Below are 16,079 nucleotides of genomic sequence, written 5' to 3'. Positions count from 1 at the left end.
CAGCGCCTGACGCACGGGATCAGACTCACCTTACATCTCTCCTGCCCAGCACCACGAGCACACTGGCTTCTTTTCCAGAGGACGGCGCTTGACTTTCCATTTCTTGTGCACTCAAGAATCGTCTTTGCTGGTTTAAATGTTTATTTCCCCTCTCTCATGTAAATAAAGCCCATGGTGTTCTTGGTCTCCTGATTCCATGTGGACATGTGTCTGTGTGGCTGTACGGCTCTCCTTAGCCATATAGTTTTAGGAGGACGTCGTAAGTGGAGATTTGAATTCAGCCATCACCTTCCTCACACTGTAACATTCCTCAGGATCCTGCTCTAGAATGCTTATCTTTTACTCTTCACAAACTCTGAGTGGCCCAACCACTCTGCTACCCCTTTAGTGAGACTTACAGGCCGATGACCGTCTGCCTTTATCTTGTTGTTGGTCTCTATATATTTTATAATCACCCTACCCCACTTAATAGCACAAACCTAAATTCTCTTTTAATCTCCGCCCACCCACACCTGCTCCTTCCCCCTGTGTCCCTCATCTTAGTAAATGGTGCCACATCACCCTCCCCACACGCTTTGTCATGGTCACCAGGACAGAAAGCGTGTTGTCGCTCCAACTCCAGTCTCCAAGTACTAATGATTTTACTTCTAAAATATCTCACAACTGTTGTCTCTCCTCCAAATTTTATACCTTATGGAAGCATCACAGTCTTATAACTGGTATTCCTGCTTCCACTCTTGCCTCCTTCTGCTCCCCAGTGCACAGAATTTTGATAAACCTTTAATTTAATGATGTTGCTCTCCTTCAAATGCCCCAGTGCCTTCATGGCACAGTCCACCTCTGTTAGAATGACCTAGGTGACCATACTCCCCCTGGGGACTCACCCAGACTTCCCTCTCAAGCCTCTGCCCTCACCTTTCCCATTCCCTCTGAAATACACAAAGACAGAAACACAGCAGCTTCCAAAAATGGCCCACAAGCTATTCCAGAAGACCCCCCTTAAGAGGCAAAGTCTAATTTCCCTCCCTGTGAATGTGGTCCTGCTTTCTCCGCTCCCCTCTGATGGATGGAATGCAGCAGCCAAGATGCTTCTCAGCTTCAAGTGCCAGTCACAACGTCCAGCCACCTGCAGCCTGGTGTGTGCACACCCCTCTCCCTCCATCTCTGTCTCTCAGTCTCCCTCTCTCCCTCCACCAGCCACTCAGGATTGTGTCTTCACAGCCCTTGGTAACCATAGAAGCTCAGCTAGAAAGCTGAACACGTAGAAATCACAGAGAGACAGAGAGATGCCCAAGATTGCCCGGCTTTTCCAAACCCAGCAGCCTCAGCAATTTGAGTCGTCTTAGCCAAGACACCAAACTTGTGAGAAAGTGAATCGTCACATGGTTTCAACTCAGATGCTCTGAGCCACACCTGTCGGGGGTGGAGCTTATGCCTTCTAACCAAGCCCCACCAAGAGTGCTAATTCCTGAGGAAAATAAATCGTATTCCCGTTTAAGTCTTAAAATTTAAGCTATGACGTTGTGCGTTGTTAGTTTTACAACAGAGAACAAAACCAAAAACACACACACCTAGCTATATTAAAAGTGGTTTTGTTTTGTTTTTTGAGATAGAGTCTCACTCTGTCACCCAGGCTAGAGTACAATGGTGTCATTGTAGCTCATAGCAACCTCCAACTCCTGGGCCCAAGCAATCCTCCTGCCTCAGCCTCACGAACAGCTGAGATTGCAGGTATGTGTAACAATGGGGTCTTATTCTTTCCCAGGCTGGTCTCAAACTCCTGAGCAAGGAATCAACTTGGCTCGGTCTCAGCTAGGATTATAGACGTGAGCCACCCCTTTTCAATTTCTAGGTATTTCTTATTCTCTCTTCATGAACCCTAAGCCTGGAGCGTCTCCCCTCCTCCCACCCCTACCCCTCCAGCCACACACTTCTTTCTCTTCCTGAAGTCTTTCCTAATTTTTACAGGATTGTGTTGGGGCCACCAGGTACCTTCGTAGCATCTATGATTGCTTCACATGTTAATTTTGATTGACAGTTTGCCTGCATTTATTCCTTAAAAGTCTATGTGGCCCATGATGTCTGTAATGTCATTGTACTGTTTGATAAATAATAAATTGGATGAGAAAGTGAGTTAAAAATTCAAGTCATGCTTATTTCACTGACAAGAAGAAAACTGTTGCATAAAATAAATAATAACTGGTGTCACCAATGGAATGGCTATTGCATACCAATGGCTATGCAAATCAAAGCTGATACCTGGTAGCATCAACCAGACATCTGCCACGCACCAATGGCTGTGCAACACGCTTGTATGCACTATCTCGTTTAAATGTCAGTTATCTCAGCTTCTCTCGTTATGAAGCATTGACCTGTTCAGCTGAACAATCTGAGCTTCAGTTTCTTCATCTGAAAAACACACATAAAATAATTTTGACCCAAGTGTGAAATCATGTGTCTGTTATGCCTGGTGCATGATAGGTGGTCCATAAGTTATATTTGCTGTCATTCTTATTTCTCAAATGAAGAAACTGAGACAAGTTAAAAAGTTAAAAATTTTTCTCAAAAGTTACATGGCAAGAATCTGCCAATCGGCTGAGCCCTGCCCTAAACCGCATGCCCCAGCCCCCCCTCCTTCCTTCCCTGTTCCATTCTTGGGCATTCACCCACTACTGTCCCTGCTCTAGTAACTAATAGTTTTAGATGACAGCCTAACTGAAATTCAAAAAGAAAACTGAGCAATGAACTCAATGAATGATAAAAGCAACTATTATATTATTACAGCACACCTGTTTGCAGACCAGCAAACCCTGTTAGCGTGTTATAATAATTTAAACATTGACTTGATCTAACCAAAACCTCAATATTCCTATGTTGAGGGGAGAAGGAACTGAGAGGAGTGGAACTGTTTCAAAAGAATAAGCTTTCATCTATGATGGCAGGAAGTCAACAGATAATGCCTACAACTGATAAAATAGCCGAATAGCCATATTTTATCTAGAAACAAAAAACTGAGCGTCGTAGAAGTTCTAGGAGGCGGACGTCTGTGGGCAGCAGGATCAGAGGAGGGTGGAAGAGAGATGAGTGAAGGACTAATATTTTCATTACAAATGTTAAAGAAATGTTTGACTTTATAAAAATGAATATGTGTTTGATTAAAAATAATTAAAATAGATTAAATTTATCCATCTGGAATTTATATTGGCAAGTGCGGTGAGATAGAGATCTAATAGCCCGGTTTTCCATCTGCCTGTCCAGTTGTCATCTGAGCCAATTTTAATTCCAGTTCTTTCTCTCTTCTCACATGTTTGTGATTTGAAGCAACATCAAATCAATAAACAGAGGAACGTGGACTCTCACACATACCCGGCCTTCTTTCTCTCCCAGGTCAAGGCCACACTTGTAGACAGCTTGCACCTGCGTTTATTCAAGCCACTCATGGGACACTGAGAGGCCACAAACACCAGTGCAAGACGTGCCTCAGAGAGCTGAGTCTTTAGAGGGTTTAGGTGATGGATACACTGAGAACTTTGGCTTCACATAAATAGTTCCTGTGGATTCCTAGATGCTCTCTGTTGAATGTGAATCAAGATGGTCTAACACACAAATGGCCGATAAGTACACAGAAAAGTGTCCCACCTCGTTACTCCCTGGGGAGAAATGCAAACTGAAACCACCACGAGATAACACCACACACCACCAGATAAACTCAGGACTTGCAACACGAAACGTTGGTGAGAACTGGGAGCAGCTGTCATTCTCATAAAGTGATGGTGGGAACATAAAATAGTAAAAGTACCCTGGAAAGATTTGGGGAAGCTTCTAATGAAATAAATAGTCACTGCTATGGCCAGCAAGTCCACTTCCAGGTATTTAGTCAAAATGAAAAAAAAAGAAAAAAAAAAAAAATATATATATATCATTATTACATTTGTGTAATAATGTTTAAGTCACTTCTTTCATAACAACCCCAAACTGGAAATAGCCCAGGTGTCTGTTCATAGAACAAAGGAACTGGGATACAGCCAGATAACAAAACACTGTTCAACAATTAAAAGAACAAACGGCTCATAAAAACAACATAGATTAATATCAAAAACATCATAATGCTTGAAAGAAGCTGTTATGGGCTGAATTGTGCCCCCCCCCCACAAAGTCCTAACCCACAGGACCTCAGAATATGAGCGTATTTGAAGATGGGGCCTTTGGAGAGGTTACTAGGTAAAACCAAGTCTCATAGGTGGGCCTAATCTAATATGCTGGTGTCTTTAGAAGAAAAGATTAAGATACAGACAACATAAAGATCAAGGTGTGACCCCTGAGGTCAGAGCGAGCAGGTAGCCATCTGTGAACCCTGAGAGAGGGCTGGGAATGAACCAGGCCTGCTGGCGCTCTGGTCCTGGACTTCCAGCTCCAGAACAGGGAGGAAATACACGTGTGTTGTTCAAATGGCTCCATCTGTGGGGTCTGGTATGGTGACCTTAGCCAACTACCATGGAAGGCTCACAGAAAGGTCCGGTCACTGAGCCATTCCAGTCACATGAGATTCTGTAACAGGTAAAACTCTCCAATGGTGAAAAAACGATCAGAGCAGTGGTTACCTCTGAGGGTTGGGTAGAGGATGGATGGGGAGAGGGCATTCCAGGACTTTGGGGGGCTACATAGTATATACATTTATTAAACCTCATGAGTATCTACTTAAGATATGTGCATTTCGTTGTCCATAAATGCTATATTAAAAGCAAAACTGCAAGAAACTGACATCAGAAACCACTTCTTCTCCTTACATTGCAAATGTGAGCCCAGGCCCCGGCTGTGCCGTTGAGGTTTTGCATTTTTCATTTGATGTTTGCTGAAACCCATCAAGGTAAAAGTCACTGGCTGCAATGGCTCAGTCACGTTCATCAGCCAGAAGAGAAGAGCTGCAGAGTGAAGCTGGATGGAGAGCAGAGCAGACTTCCCATTCCAAGGAGGAACATACAAGCCAGTTATACCACTGGCCACAGGCATTTGAGCCTCAGTTGAAGTGAATTTGATAGAATTTGACATATAAACAAAGTCAGCATATAAATCTATAGTATTCATGGCCCCGAGTTGAACATCACTAGATTCAGAGGGGCCAATTCTCAAACTTATGTGAGGAGCAGAGAAATGGAAATTTGCAAGAGACGACCTAATAACAGCAGCACCTGTTCCTCGAGTGGTCTGAGTTCCGTCAGGTCAGATGGAGCCTGTGGACTATGTTTCCAGGTTGACAAAGATAAAGGAAATTCCTCTCTACCCTCCTTTCTACAGGTGGTCTAGCTCGTATACTACACAGCAGTGTTCTACTTGTTGAAAAAATTTACTGTTTCTGCCCTTTGAGAGGTTACTTATTAATTTCTCAAATTGCCTGAGGATATCTGCCCACTTCTTTTTGGCCCAGATATCAAGTCTCGTCTGCCCTCATGATCCAGATCTTCTTTTCACAGTGTCAAACATCCTTGTTCAACTTGGAGGGAGTGGGCAGGAGGCCGTGTCTGAGGAGGACCCAGAGAGGGATGGCTCCCCAGGTCTGCTCTTAGAAGAGGAAAGTGAACAGAGGTTCTGACTTAGTGAGATTTGAGATGAGGCTCACACAGCCCCTTTAATTCTGTTACTGGAGGCTGCATAAGGACCACAGCCCAAGGCTGGTAGGTAACGTGAACTATGTCAATCACTCATTCAAGTTTTGATCTATGGGAAATCTAAGCCTATTAGATGATCCTGCACACACCCTCTCCAGGCCTTTCTATGCAGAGTGCATTAAAAAAATACAGGAACATAGTTTCTTAAGCTCAGTCATCATTATAGCTTCATAATGTTAAACACAGTCTCCAAGATGAATCTAAATGTAACGTGACCTATACTTCTCACAGGTCAGTATTATTAAATGTTCAAACTCATTTCCTTGGGTTTTCTTCACTGGAAAATGCTAAATTGTGAAAGGTTTTTTTTTTTTTTCCCCTAAAACTTAGTGTGAACTTGATTGGCACAGCTGACACTGTCACCACACACCTGCAGGGTGAGTTATATTAATAGGCCCAAGCTGGGGAGGGTGGAATGACAATTTCTACCTCTGCCACTGGAGATTAATAATGAAGAACGGACAGCTCTCTATTCAAAATTTTCAGTGGGAAAGAAAGTTTCTTTTAAATACATATATCGGATAGGAGAGAGGCTGAAACCTGTCTGGACCACACCTATTCTGGGAAGATGGAGTTTTCTATCCTGTGTCTCAGTTTAACAATAACTGTAGGCAAAGCACAGTCTTCTCTTTCCCTCGAGCCCTGTCCCCAGAAGCTATAACATTCACATTGACTGAAATCACTCAGTGACTCACCAGGTTCACATCCACTTTGAACAGAGAGCTCTGAAAGATTCAGTGGCAAGTGACAAAAGTGAATAAAACTATTTTTGGAAGTTGTTGCCCATGGTAAGATTTGTAAGAAAGAAGGGACAAATGCATAAATATATATTAAAAACTAGACAACCTTGGGATATCACAGCCTGAGTGCCAGGCTGACAACAGGAGAAGCTGCAAGTAAACTCAGATGGGAAACTTGCTGCGCGCCCAGTCGTCATCTGCTAAAGGCAACTTCACAACTTACGTATAAATGGACATACAACAGCAGAGACCTTCCATTATTTCAGATATCCCAAAGGATACTAGGAAAATATGCCAACTTGGCAACTTTAATCACACAAATTTAACCACTTTGGAGAATTCAGGTAAATAAAAATGCTAAGGGTCTTGTTGGCATTTTGACTGATTCACAGTATGGGACAAACTCTTTAGATTTTGTAGGTTCTAAAAGGCCCCTCTGTTTAGGGGAAAGCTACAGCTACAACACCTGATTGATTTCATAACATGAAAGTATCCCCAGACTTCTCGGCACCCACCCGGATGGACTGAGCACAACTCTGCCCCGGGGTCAAACAGCAGATCCACAGACAGAGCCTCATTTCCTGATGTCAAAATGTGAGCTCCTTCAGCTTCTCACATTTAAAAACAATCTGAGAACTTTGCTTTGAAATGCAATGTTGCGATTCTAATTTCATCACCCAATATTCATTAAAATACATCAAGAACACATGAGGTAAGACCCAAGGCAGCATGTTAACTGATCGCCTTCACATGTGAGAAATGTTGACCAACCACAAAGACGTTGATGACGTGAACAAAAGCACTCATGTGTTCACGTTTTACTTCATTAAACAATCAGCTGAACCTGCCATCAGGAACCCAGGAAGAGAATAAATCAGAAAGGGACTTTAAGACACCCCACCAGACCCCCAGAGTCAGAAAGGCCAGTTCTCATCAACAGAGCAGTGAGCAGAGCTGCCCCAGTGTCCACCAGATACCCAAACCTGCCAAAACACAAATTCCATCCATCTCCACACTCGCATCCAATAGTTCTTATAAAAATATGGGGAAATTATCACGGGGGTCGTGGAACTGGACCATGAAACAGAAGACGTTCTGTCTCTCGCCAGCCATGGTAGGCGGCTGTACTTTGTACCTGATGTCACCCTCTAGCCAAGTGTTTTCAACCTTTCTCATCTTGGGACAGCACACTTGACCCTACAGTGAAGCTTCCACAGCACACTAACTTATGTTTGTGCAAAAAAAAAAAAAAAAAAAAAAAAAAAGAGTAAGAAAACAGATACACTTACTGTGCTTCGAACTTCTTTCAAAAATAATTTAATTGATGTGCTTTAAAGATCTTTGCAGCACACCTAAGGTCCTCCCACAGCACACTAGTATGCCGGGGCACACCGGTGGAAAATCACTGCTCTAGCTGCAGCTCTGAAAACCTTCAGCTCCCAGGTGGGCCTTAAGTAGCACACACATTAAAGAAAAACGAAAAAGGTGGGGAGGGGATCTTTAAGTTCAGATGAAGGCTGTATCATTCTCCTGAGCCCTACAAGAATAAATACAGTTTAGAAACCAAGCTATGATTTAAAAAGGAAGAAATTCTTATAAAACTGCTGGGATTCCTCAATAGCACGAAAGGAGGTGCCTATAATCTCAGCACTCTAGGAGTGAGAGGTGGGAGGAGCCATTGAACTCAGGAATTCCACACCAGCCTGAGCAAGAGAAAGACCTAGTCTCTACTAAAAATAAAAAAACTAGCCAGGCATGGTAGTGGGCACCTGTAGTCACAGCTACTCAGGAGGCTGAGGCAGGATAATCACTTGAGTTTGAGGTTGCTGTGAGCTATGATGCCACAGTGCTCTACCCAGGGTGACAGAGTAAAACTCTGTCTCCAAAAATAAATAAGTAAATAAGAAAATAACAAGGAATGACAAGATAACATAGTGAGATTAAAGATATAGCAACTTTGTAGGCCATGCTCCTGTCTGTCAGAGAAGCTTCTGTTCAAGTCCCTTGCCCACAATGAAATGGGATTACTTGTTCTTTTCTTACTAATAAGTTTGAGTTCTCTGTGTATTCTAGTTATCAAACCTTTGTCAGAAGCATAACCTGCAAGTATCCTCTCCCATTATGAGGGCTGTCTGCTTGCTTTACTGTGTTCTTGGCAGTGCAGAAGCTTTTTAGTTTGATCAGATCCCAGTAATGTATTTTTGGTGTTGCTTCAATTGCCTGGGGTGTGTGTGTGTGGGGGGGTTCTCCTCATAAAGTGTTCTCCCAGGCCAATTTCTTCAAGTGTTTCTCCTACACTCTCTCCAAGAATCTTTATAGTTTCATGTCTTAAGTTCAAATCTTTTATTCAGTGAGAGTCAATTTTTGTTAATGGTGAAAGGTGTGGGTCCAGTTTTGGTCTTCTGCAAGTCTCCAGCCAGTTCTCCCGGTACCATTTGTTAAATAGGGAATCTTTCCCCCAATTTATATTTTTGATGAGATTATCAAAGATCAAATGACGATAAGTGTCTGGGTTCATCTCTTGGTTCTCAATTCTGTTCCATACATCTACCTCTCTATTTTTGTGCCAATACCATGCTGTTTTGATCACTATAGATTTATAGTATAGTTTGAAGTCTACTAGCACTAAATGAAAAATACAGGTAGCAAAACCCCTAGAATTTTATAGCTTAAATCCAGTAATTAAAAAGAATAATCAAGTTGAGGAGCTATTTCAGAATGTATAAGTAAAGAGCAAATTTTAAAATATCGAGTGACCATCTAAGAAAAGGACTGTGCTTGTTATAAGAAATCCATCACGGATGCTCTCGAGAAAGATGCAAGGGCAGAAAGAAACAAGAAGTTAGACACAGAATTAACCACAAACACAAAACAACCCTCCCGAAGACAAAGACAAAATAACATGTGAATGGACATTCATTTATCACACACATCTACAAATAATCACTTGGGTCCCATTATATAAAACATGCTGAAGATAAAGGAAACAAGATGGGGCGTCTTGTGCTGTGGGCAGAAGACTAATAGTCACAGGACTAAAGTGAGAGTCCATGGTACTCTGCCGGCATGTGCTGGGAGCTGGACCTGACCAGGAGGTCAGAGAACATTTCCCTAAGGAAGTTGTTTCCTATGAGGTTTAAGAGAGAATGAGTAAAATGATGGCACTCACCTTTTGGGACTGACCTGAAATGAAAAGAATACTCATTCCTGGGGGATGCAGATGAAGAGGCAATGAGAATGAACCAGGGACCTGGGGAGTCCCAGACAGAACAGCATCTGCAAAGCCTGGTCATAAAGGTGAGCGCAGCATGGCCAAGAAACATGGTATGGACAGAGGAGCAGTCGAGAGGGTCACATACAAGAGGACAACTGCCAGGGAGCCAGGGGCTAGATCAGTGGTTGTCAACCTTCCTAATTGCGGCATTGTTACAAATGGAATGAAGGGGTCTCGACACACAGGTTGACAACCACTGGGCTAGATGCTGGGACATCTGGGGTGCTGTAGGTCAGAGACATCAACAATTTTCTCTGTACCACAACCTGCAATAAAAAACAAGCCTTTTCACATCACAGCCCAGAGCTTACCCATATGAACATATGTATAAATCACTTTGCTACACCATAATAGTATTTTTAAAAATTTTTTTATTAAATCATAACTGTATACATTTATGGGGTACAATGTGATAATTCAATATACAATATGGAATGCTACTCAAACTTATTAACATAACCATCACCTCACTTACTTATTTTTTGTGGTAAGACATTTACAGTTTATTCTTAGTTATTGAGAAATATACCCTTGCATTGTGCACATTAGTTGAAATTCTATCAAATGCCCTCTCTCCTCCCACCAAAAACCTTCTCCCTTCCCCCTCCATCCCCCTTGTTAGACTATATTTGTGTTTTATCACTCATAAGAGAGTGTGTTTTTATATTGGTTTCATACTGAGTACACTGGGTACTATTTTTAACATTATTGTGATACTTTCTTAAGAAGGATGTCTTTCAACTCTGTTCAGGTAAGCATAAATGATGTGAAGTCTCCATCTCCTTTTATGGCTGAGTAGTATTCTGTGGTATACACATAAACACTTTGTTAATCCATTCATGGGTCAAGGGGCACCTGGGCTGCTTCCATGACTTGGCAATTATGAATTGGGCTGCAATAAACATTTTGGAACCAATGTCTTTGTCATAAAATGATCTTTGTCCTTTGGGTAGATACATAGTAATGGAATTGCAGGATCAAATGGAAAGTCAACTTTTAGATCCTTGACAATTCTGCATACTTCTTTCCAAAAAGGGCTGTATTAGTTTGCAATCCCACCAGCAGTGTAGAAATGTTCCCTTCTCTCCTCAACCACACCAACATCTGCAGTTTGGGGACTTTGTGATGTGGGCTAATCTTATTGGAGTTGGGTGATATCTCAAAGTGGTTTTGATTTGCATTTCTCTGATGATTAAAGACAATGAGCATTTTTTATGTGTTTGTTGGCCATTCGTCTGTCACTTTCAGAGAAGTTTCATTCAAGTCTCTTGCCCACAAAGAAATGGGGTTGATCTTTTCTTATCAGACCTTTGTCAGCATCATAACATGCAAAAGTCTTCTCCCATTCAGAAGCCTGCCTGTAAATAGAAGATATCAGATTGCTTTTTTCATAGTAAAAGTAGATAATAATTCATGAAATATTTTATTTAAGTTTATTTATATACATGTGTATTTCAAATATATAATGATTTCTTTAACACTCTTGTGATTTTGCAAATTGATTTTATGAGTCATCAATGGATACCGTTTAATGTCAACATTTTTTACAGTGTCAAGACTTATTAGTTGAGAAACACTGATTTAGAAAATAATGAGGATGAAAACAAAAATAGAAACTTCAGATATATGGCCAAATTTATTTATAAAGTCACTCTTCAAAGTTTTATTCAAACCCAAAATGTCAGGAAAATAAATAAAACCTAAGTATATTTGGGGAAAAAAATTATACTAATTTAAATAATAGAATAAATTAAATTGAACACAATGGAAACTGATTTTAAAATTTTAAAAGTTACTTCTTTGTAAAACAAAAAATGTATTCTTTGAGAAACTTAGCAGAAAAGAAAAAACACAAGCATTTGTAATGAGAAAGCACATATAATCAAGAAATATGGGGATATTTAAATTTAAACTATGAAAGAATACACAAATATCCTTCAAAAATAGAAATGTCTTAAAATATTATATAGAATTGTAAATATTGTGTGCAGCATAATTTTTGTGAGAAAATATAAATATCAAAATGGACTCAACAGAAATGAAATGTCTCAATAGACCCATAGCTATGGACATTATTTTTTAATTTCAAGAATTGCCTTCAAAGAAGATCCTAGAATCCAATGGTCTTTTTATAAGTAGAATAGTACAACCATCAAATAACAGGTATTTCTCATGCTCTAGAATACTAAAAAGTGTAAAATGCTATTTTAAAAACATTGAATAAAACCAATGCATTCCCAATGTCAAAATTTTGACAAGACGTAAGCGACAGAGATGTAGAGGAAAAGCTACACACGATTTTGGTAATAAATACGGGGAGGGGGTTGGGGGGATCCTAACAAACGGTGTATAACAGAAAATGAGCAAATACCACTTCATGTCAGTAGGAAAAGGAACTGTTTTTCATAAATGGTGTTGAGGGGGGTTTATTTTGAAACAAAATAACGTAAATCTCAGCATACATCAAGTTAAATAAACCAAATGAATAAAATTTGAGTGTAAGAGGTGAAACTCTGAAAGAACAAGAAGAGAATTTAGAAACGCGTTTTGGAGTCGGGAAGCAATTTCTAAGTATATTAGCAAAGAGGAGAATACAAGAGGAGATCTTTCTCTTAAGACCTGATACTTCAGCCTTTGGGCCATAGTTTTTCCTCTTCACTATTTAAAGTTACATCCTTCTGACTGGGATTATTATATTTTTCTTATTAAAAATAATAACTTGCTTAAGTCTAGGCTTTAGTGGGGATAAGCACCACTCTCACTAAATTTCAGCTCTCCAAAGCTGAATAAATAACTAAACTCCGAGGGGAAAGACTTCATAGATAAAAAAGCAGAAAACAAAATGAGAACACAAAAGACTGATTCAATAAAAATTAAAGTTTCCAACACCAAAAGATTAGATTAAAAGGCAAATCATAAACCATAAAAATGTTTGCAACGAAATATCACGAAGCGATAATGTCTTTAATAAAGTAAATTTCCCAACAACCAAGAAACAGTTGAATGAATTATGACTGTTCACATAAAGAATTACTAGCCACTAAAATAGTTTTCATGAGGAAATGGTCATGATTTACTATTAAGCGGAAGACAAATATGCAACTCGAGATCGCTATAGGCATATAGACAGTTATGTCTCAATTCTAACAGTTTATATGTACTGTATATATTTATATCATACATAAATTTATATTCACATGTATAGACACGAATTTATTCATCACAGGTAATATAACAAATATGAATAGTGATGTCAAAATTGCCAATGAGTTTTAGTATAACTTTGTTTTTAAATTTGTAGAAATGAATTACTTTCATCATTTGAAAGTACATAAACATTTCCAAAGAAAGCAATTAGCTATCCGGCAAGCAGCCTCTCCCAGGCTCAAATCAAACTTCCCTGAAGCTAATGTTCTGCCTTCTGCCTTTACAGAGGGCAACACAGAGGGGGCTTTGTTGCATAGTGTACCTGGGTTTGCTGTAACGTTTCTCTTCCGTAACTTTCTGCTGTGCTCCTCTGAACTACTACAGAAGAGCCTACGTGGTGATTCCTCCCAAAGTTTGGTTCCTAGGAGAGACTGGACTTCAGGGAAATGTGAGTGATTTTCTTTAACCAATGATAAATATTATATCCAAATTCTTAGCTTTGCTGGAGCTATGCAGAGGCCCAGAGCAGAGGCGGACTCAGTGTCCACCTGTGGAGAAGGGTCCGTGTTGGCAGTGGGAAAGCTTGTCTTCCTCCTGGTCCTGTAGATGCTCACTGCTCTGCTTTTTTTTATCCTAATTGTAACTTTTACAATAATATAATTTTCTATGGCAGAGCAAGCCCATTCAGGAAGTGGAATATAAATTATAAATAATTACATACGACTTGGTCATTCCGACAGGATAACAGATAATGTCTTATCCGCTTTGGGTCTAATCTCTGCCCACAAAGTTTTTCATCTCAGCTCTCAAAGCTTCACATAGGCAGCAAATTGGAGAACGGCAGAAAACCGTTAACTACCCGGTCACTTCTTTAGTCAGCAGGTTACATCAGCCTTCTGGTTCAACCACTGCTGGGCCCCATCAGGTAAGGGGGTCTTAAGGAGCATGTACAGCAAAATCCTATCTTCACGATTAACACATTCCTGCTCCATTCGGTCAATGATGTTAAGCGGTCACATGCGCTGAGGCCTGCTGGGCAGTGGGGATGAACACAGACGGTTCACAGAGGCTCCGGCCCGCCAGGGAAGAGCACCGCCGGGGCACGACCTTGGTCATGCTGTTCCTCCCTGGCTCCGTCTCTGCTCCGTGACGATGACTACATTCTGAACCTAATGGGAATCAGATTTCAGATAATTCCCTAAAGCCGTCTGCCAACCTTGCATAAGAGCAATTATAGAACCAGGAGAGTCGAGTGCTGCTTCCTCTTCATTAGCAGGCTAATATTAATCTTATTAAATTATTTGGACAAAGTGCAGAAACAATATGGGATAATTCTCTTTTCACTTTAAAGATTTTTCACACCTACACTTTGTACATTTCCCCAGCGGAGCAGTGTATGCTCCCAGCCCTCACGCCTTGCTGTGCTCCTATCTCTTAATATGATCTGGTTTGGATCCTCCTCCCTCCGGCACAGACCCTTCTCAGGAACCACAAATCAGCTTTCGGTTGCTGTCCTCAAAGGCCCTCGTTTTGGCCCTCTTTCTCCTTGTACTTTGCAGCCTTCAATATGTTTCATCTTGAAGTAATTTCATCGGCCTCTGGGATGAAGCAGCGTTCTCTGACACTCACTCTCCCCTTTGCTTGTGTCTTTGGTAACTCACCCAACTTGTCAATCTTTTCCAAGCTTTTCACAGAGTTGGAACTCTTGTTCCCTCTCCTGAATATTTATACTTCCTCTTCTGGAGAACTCATTAATGCTTTAAACATCATTTCTGCAAGGATGACTCCCAAATCTTTAGCTGTCAAAGACAAAAGCCCACATCTCCAAAGCCACAGTGGACGGGTCACATGGACACCTCTCCATTGCTTCAAACTTAACATACTTAAAATAAAATCCCCCATCTCCCATAAACCCACACTCAACACCTGACTATTGCAGGTTGGAGCCTCTCAAGCACCCAGACCTCACACCTCTCAGTCATCTCTAAAAACTCATACTACACCTTTAGGTCTAACTCTATTCCTAACGTGAAGTAGCTGGTTTGGTCATTTGCATATTGAACTTTGATTCCCTCACCTGTAAAGTTAAAGTAAAGCTCAAATAAGAAGGCGAAATCACAGAGGAGGCCGTGATCTCTGACGCAGACTGCACGCCACACGCAGAGTTGGTGCCTTGAGGGTGAGCTGTTCCTCTTGCTCAGGCAAATAACAGTAGTATTTTCTCACTGACCAAAAGAATGAATGAAAAATGGTTGAACTGAGACATTTACTCTTTTGAATGCCCTTAGCATTTACTGTCTGCTACATCAGACCTGTGGCTCAGATTATCTATTCTCCAGTCTTTCACTAGCATTTTAACTGTATGTGTCCTGACTTCTGAAACACTTAGATTCACGGGAGCAGAAACCTAAACCCCCCCCCTTTCCTTTCTCTCGGCGTCTGGCAAAGTCCTTACACCCAGCAGGTGTACGCTACCATTTGACTTCGTACTCCATTTACAAGTCTGTAATGTATGTCAGCTATTTTTTCCCATTAAAGGGAATTGGCATGGATTATTATGAAAGCACATATTCTTTTTTTAATTAATAATTTTTCATTAAATCATAACTTTGTACATTGATGCATTTATGGGGTTCAGGGTACTGCTTCGATATACAATTTGAAATGTTTACATTGAACCAAGTAACACATCCATCACAATTATACTCATTTCTTAATAGTTTTGAAATGTACCATTGCATCATGTACATTAGGTGAGGGAGGCTTTTTTTTTTTTTAACTTTGTGACTCACATTGATTTTAATGGCACTGTGAGAGAAGGCTTAGTCAGGCTTCTTCACTTTTCATATTTGCTTTAATTCAAGCACAAAAATTCCTTCTTAGCTGCACTCAATGGCCAGGGGCATTTTAACCCTGATGTAGAATTAATCAAGCTGCTTCTAGCTGTGCTGTGGGATTGCAACTACAGATCACACCGGAAGTAGGAGAATTTTTCTTTGTTTCTTTATTCACTATGGCATTTCTCCACTAAAGGAAACGACATCGCTCTCTGCTTTCTTTTTAAGATAACTTGCTCCCCAGGGGAAGACAAAGCAGAAAAGCCAGTGCCCACGCTCTGGCCAGCACAGCAACCACGACGGAATAGGAGAGATGTACGTGCCAAACACCACCGACCATGGGTTATCTGGTCTCCATGAACAGAGCCTCCCAGTGGATGTGAGTGGGTGAAATTGCTGTGTCACCCACAAAATT

The 16,079-nt window shown here is 40.9% G+C and overlaps 1 non-coding gene across 1 annotated transcript; it reads left to right on the top strand.

The window, feature by feature from the left end:
- The first annotated feature begins 9,554 nt into the window (after nucleotides 1-9,554).
- Nucleotides 9,555-9,613, top strand: LOC111727471. Its single transcript, XR_002775028.1, has one exon. It is a non-coding gene; the product is annotated as a small nucleolar RNA SNORD2 (small nucleolar RNA).
- The last annotated feature ends 6,466 nt before the right edge of the window (nucleotides 9,614-16,079 follow it).

Source organism: Otolemur garnettii, unplaced genomic scaffold (assembly GCF_000181295.1).
Source record: "Otolemur garnettii isolate 467f Iridium unplaced genomic scaffold, OtoGar3 scaffold00107, whole genome shotgun sequence".
NCBI lineage: Eukaryota > Metazoa > Chordata > Mammalia > Primates > Galagidae > Otolemur > Otolemur garnettii.
This window is presented reverse-complemented; position numbering and strand designations above follow the sequence as displayed.